The sequence below is a fragment of the Hemitrygon akajei genome, chromosome 8 (assembly GCF_048418815.1).
Source record: "Hemitrygon akajei chromosome 8, sHemAka1.3, whole genome shotgun sequence".
NCBI classification, from domain to species: Eukaryota; Metazoa; Chordata; class Chondrichthyes; order Myliobatiformes; family Dasyatidae; genus Hemitrygon; species Hemitrygon akajei.
This window is the reverse complement of record NC_133131.1, coordinates 167,431,444-167,437,490: the sequence shown is the minus strand read 5'-3', so window position 1 is coordinate 167,437,490 and position 6,047 is coordinate 167,431,444.

Genomic DNA, 6,047 nt, shown 5'->3' with positions numbered 1-6,047 from the left:
AGAATCAGTGAAAGACCACACCCAACAGGATGGACAACAACCAACCTGCGGAGATAAACTCTGCAAATACAAACTAATAAGTAAATCAGCAATAAATATCGACAATATGAGCTGGAGAGTCCTTGAAAGTGAGTCCAGAGGTTGTGGCAACAAGCTCAGTGTTGGGGGTGAGTGAAGTTTGACTTCCTGATGAGCAATACCTCACGCTTCATCTGCTCTTTCTATTGATTGTCCGCATTGCCTGTACCCAGCACCCACCTTTCCCCTGTCGGTCTGTCTCATCAGCTGGGGAGCGGGTTGTGGGCTGGGACAGAATCTTGCCTGTCCCGTCTGCTATAGGGGACAGGAGCTCCCAAAATCACAATCAGAATCAGGTTTATTATCGCCATCTGGTATGAAATGAGATTTGCTGCTTTGCAGCAGAAGTAAAGGACAAAGGTACAAAATTTACAATATTTTAAGTTGCCAAGAAAGGAATTTTGAGATGGTGTTCATGGGTTCATGAAAACTGACGGTGGAGGGGAAGAAGCTGCTCCTGTCTTGCTGAGTGTGTGGCCTCAGACTCCTGCTCCTCCCCCCAAGGGTAGCGATGAGAAGAGGGCATGTCCTGGATGGTGAGGATCCTTAGTGATGAATGCTGCCTTCTTGAGGCCCTGCATTTGGAGATGCTCGCGATGACGGGGAGGGATGTGCCCGTGAAGGAGCTGTGCGTTGGACCCTCCGCACCCGCTGTGGGGTAACCAGTCAGAACGCTCCCCATCGTACTGTAGCTAGAAGTCGCTTCAGAGTCTGGAATGAGAGAACCTTCAGGCCCAGCTGCAGCCAGAGTTCAGCTCTGGGCCTGTACTCACTGGCACTTAGAATGCAGGGGATCTCATTGAAAGGCCTAAATAGAGTGGATGTGGAGAGGATGTTTACTATAGTGGGGGAATCTAGGACCAGAGGGCACAGCCTCAGCATAGAGGGACGTCCATTTAAAATGGAGTTGAGGAAGAATTTCTTTAGCCAGAGGGTGGTGAATCTGTGGAATTCTCCGCCACAGACAGCTGTGGAGGTCAATTCACTGGGTATGTTTAAAGTCTCTTGATTAGTAAGGGTGTTAAAGGCTATGAGGAGAGGGCAGGAGAAGGGGTTGAAAGGGGTAATAAATTAACCATGATGGAATGGCAGAGCAGACTCGATGGGGACAAATGGCTGAATTCGGCTCCTTATGTCTTATGGTGTTCCGGTCTTAAGTCTTCCCTATAAAGGGATGAGTTTAATCGGTTTCAGGAAGCCCGGTCCAAACAGAGACATTTAACGATTGAGTGACTCAGCGGCTGCTCTCCTTGGGATGGAACTGAGTTGTGTAAAGTTCTCTCATGCACCCTTCGATTACATAAACACATCAAGTCCTAGCAACAGGCTCACAGCATGTTATAAACTGGCCTTTCACACCACTTGCAAGCTTCCTGTTTGTTCCGTTGCCTTGCATGCCATTCACAAGGATGTTGAAAGATGTTACTGAGGAATTTCTCACGGTTTCACAACTTATTTGAAAGCTGACTGTTCAGGCCAGATTAACCACAAACTCAGAAGGAAACTGGGGGTTTCCCCTTCAAACCTTGAGCTTTTTTCCAGTTTGAGTCACAATCTGGCAGTTCAACAGGTTAAGAGTTTAACAAGCTGTACGAGTGCCAGAGTGTTTCTTTAAAAAGGCTCTCCAGTAGTGTGTGTGTGTGTGTGTGTGTGTGTGTGTGTGTGTGTGTGTGTGTGTGTGTGTGTGTGTGTGTGTGTGTGTGTGTGTGTGTGTGTGTGTGTGTGTGTGTCTGTGTGTGTGTGTGTGTGTGTGTGTGTGTGTGTGTGTGTGTGTGTGTGTGTGTGTATCTACAGCATACTGAGTTGGATGCTTTTGGCTGCTTTTCAAATTTCAGTCACAATTCTCCAAAAGTAGTCACATTGAAACAGGGATATGAACCCTTTTTGTCACTCAAACAGCACCCACATTGACCACAGCCGACCGTACTGGAAGGCACAGGGCAGAGTTAAACAGCACCCACATTGACCACAGCCGACCGTACTGGAAGGCACAGGGCAGAGTTAAACAGCACCCACATTGACCACAACCGACCGTACTGGAAGGCACAGGGCAGAGTTAAACAGCACCCACATTGACCGCAGCCGACCGTACTGGAAGGCACAGGGCAGAGTTAAACAGCACCCACATTGACCGCAGCCGACCGTACTGGAAGGCACAGGGCAGAGTTAAACAGCACCCACATTGACCGCAGCCGACCGTACTGGAAGGCACAGGGCAGAGTTAAACAGCACCCACATTGACCGCAGCCGACCGTACTGGAAGGCACAGGGCAGAGTTAAACAGCACCCACATTGACCGCAGCCGACCGTACTGGAAGGCACAGGGCACAGTTAAACAGCACCCACATTGACCACAGCCGACCGTACTGGAAGGCACAGGGCAGAGTTAAACAGCACCCACATTGACCGCAGCCGACCGTACTGGAAGGCACAGGGCAGAGTTAAACAGCACCCACATTGACCGCAGCCGACCGTACTGGAAGGCACAGGGCAGAGTTAAACAGCACCCACATTGACCACAGCCGACCGTACTGGAAGGCACAGGGCACAGTTAAACAGCACCCACATTGACCGCAGCCGACCGTACTGGAAGGCACAGGGCAGAGTTGAACAGCACCCACATTGACCGCAGCCGACCGTACTGGAAGGCACAGGGCAGAGTTAAACAGCACCCACATTGACCACAGCCGACCGTACTGGAAGGCACAGGGCAGAGTTAAACAGCACCCACATTGACCGCAGCCGACCGTACTGGAAGGCACAGGGCAGAGTTAAACAGCACCCACATTGACCGCAGCCGACCGTACTGGAAGGCACAGGGCACAGTTAAACAGCACCCACATTGACCGCAGCCGACCGTACTGGAAGGCACAGGGCAGAGTTAAACAGCACCCACATTGACCGCAGCCGACCGTACTGGAAGGCACAGGGCAGAGTTAAACAGCACCCACATTGACCGCAGCCGACCGTACTGGAAGGCACAGGGCACAGTTAAACAGCACCCACATTGACCACAGCCGACCGTACTGGAAGGCACAGGGCACAGTTAAACAGCACCCACATTGACCGCAGCCGACCGTACTGGAAGGCACAGGGCAGAGTTAAACAGCACCCACATTGACCACAACCGACCGTACTGGAAGGCACAGGGCACAGTTAAACAGCACCCACATTGACCACAGCCGACCGTACTGGAAGGCACAGGGCAGAGTTAAACAGCACCCACATTGACCGCAGCCGACCGTACTGGAAGGCACAGGGCAGAGTTAAACAGCACCCACATTGACCACAACCGACCGTACTGGAAGGCACAGGGCAGAGTTAAACAGCACCCACATTGACCGCAGCCGACCGTACTGGAAGGCACAGGGCAGAGTTTAACAGCACCCACATTGACCGCAGCCGACCGTACTGGAAGGCACAGGGCAGAGTTAAACAGCACCCACATTGACCACAGCCGACCGTACTGGAAGGCACAGGGCACAGTTAAACAGCACCCACATTGACCGCAGCCGACCGTACTGGAAGGCACAGGGCAGAGTTAAACAGCACCCACATTGACCGCAGCCGACCGTACTGGAAGGCACAGGGCACAGTTAAACAGCACCCACATTGACCACAGCCGACCGTACTGGAAGGCACAGGGCAGAGTTAAACAGCACCCACATTGACCGCAGCCGACCGTACTGGAAGGCACAGGGCAGAGTTGAACAGCACCCACATTGACCGCAGCCGACCGTACTGGAAGGCACAGGGCAGAGTTAAACAGCACCCACATTGACCACAGCCGACCGTACTGGAAGGCACAGGGCAGAGTTAAACAGCACCCACATTGACCGCAGCCGACCGTACTGGAAGGCACAGGGCAGAGTTAAACAGCACCCACATTGACCACAGCCGACCGTACTGGAAGGCACAGGGCAGAGTTAAACAGCACCCACATTGACCACAGCCGACCGTACTGGAAGGCATAGGGCAGAGTTAAACAGCACCCACATTGACCGCAGCCGACCGTACTGGAAGGCACAGGGCAGAGTTAAACAGCACCCACATTGACCGCAGCCGACCGTACTGGAAGGCACAGGGCAGAGTTAAACAGCACCCACATTGACCACAACCGACCGTACTGGAAGGCACAGGGCAGAGTTAAACAGCACCCACATTGACCGCAGCCGACCGTACTGGAAGGCACAGGGCAGAGTTAAACAGCACCCACATTGACCGCAGCCGACCGTACTGGAAGGCACAGGGCAGAGTTAAACAGCACCCACATTGACCACAGCCGACCGTACTGGAAGGCACAGGGCAGAGTTAAACAGCACCCACATTGACCACAGCCGACCGTACTGGAAGGCACAGGGCACAGTTAAACAGCACCCACATTGACCACAACCGACCGTACTGGAAGGCACAGGGCACAGTTAAACAGCACCCACATTGACCACAGCCGACCGTACTGGAAGGCACAGGGCAGAGTTAAACAGCACCCACATTGACCACAGCCGACCGTACTGGAAGGCACAGGGCAGAGTTAAACAGCACCCACATTGACCACAGCCGACCGTACTGGAAGGCACAGGGCAGAGTTAAACAGCACCCACATTGACCACAACCGACCGTACTGGAAGGCACAGGGCAGAGTTAAACAGCACCCACATTGACCGCAGCCGACCGTACTGGAAGGCACAGGGCAGAGTTGAACAGCACCCACATTGACCGCAGCCGACCGTACTGGAAGGCACAGGGCACAGTTAAACAGCACCCACATTGACCGCAGCCGACCGTACTGGAAGGCACAGGGCAGAGTTAAACAGCACCCACATTGACCGCAGCCGACCGTACTGGAAGGCACAGGGCAGAGTTAAACAGCACCCACATTGACCGCAGCCGACCGTACTGGAAGGCACAGGGCAGAGTTAAACAGCACCCACATTGACCACAGCCGACCGTACTGGAAGGCACAGGGCAGAGTTAAACAGCACCCACATTGACCGCAGCCGACCGTACTGGAAGGCACAGGGCAGAGTTAAACAGCACCCACATTGACCACAACCGACCGTACTGGAAGGCACAGGGCAGAGTTAAACAGCACCCACATTGACCGCAGCCGACCGTACTGGAAGGCACAGGGCAGAGTTAAACAGCACCCACATTGACCGCAGCCGACCGTACTGGAAGGCACAGGGCAGAGTTAAACAGCACCCACATTGACCACAGCCGACCGTACTGGAAGGCACAGGGCAGAGTTAAACAGCACCCACATTGACCACAGCCGACCGTACTGGAAGGCACAGGGCACAGTTAAACAGCACCCACATTGACCGCAGCCGACCGTACTGGAAGGCACAGGGCAGAGTTGAACAGCACCCACATTGACCGCAGCCGACCGTACTGGAAGGCACAGGGCAGAGTTAAACAGCACCCACATTGACCGCAGCCGACCGTACTGGAAGGCACAGGGCAGAGTTAAACAGCACCCACATTGACCGCAGCCGACCGTACTGGAAGGCACAGGGCAGAGTTAAACAGCACCCACATTGACCACAGCCGACCGTACTGGAAGGCACAGGGCAGAGTTAAACAGCACCCACATTGACCGCAGCCGACCGTACTGGAAGGCACAGGGCAGAGTTAAACAGCACCCACATTGACCGCAGCCGACCGTACTGGAAGGCACAGGGCAGAGTTAAACAGCACCCACATTGACCGCAGCCGACCGTACTGGAAGGCACAGGGCAGAGTTAAACAGCACCCACATTGACCGCAGCCGACCGTACTGGAAGGCACAGGGCACAGTTAAACAGCACCCACATTGACCACAGCCGACCGTACTGGAAGGCACAGGGCAGAGTTAAACAGCACCCACATTGACCGCAGCCGACCGTACTGGAAGGCACAGGGCAGAGTTAAACAGCACCCACATTGACCACAGCCGACCGTACTGGAAGGCACAGGGCACAGTTAAACAG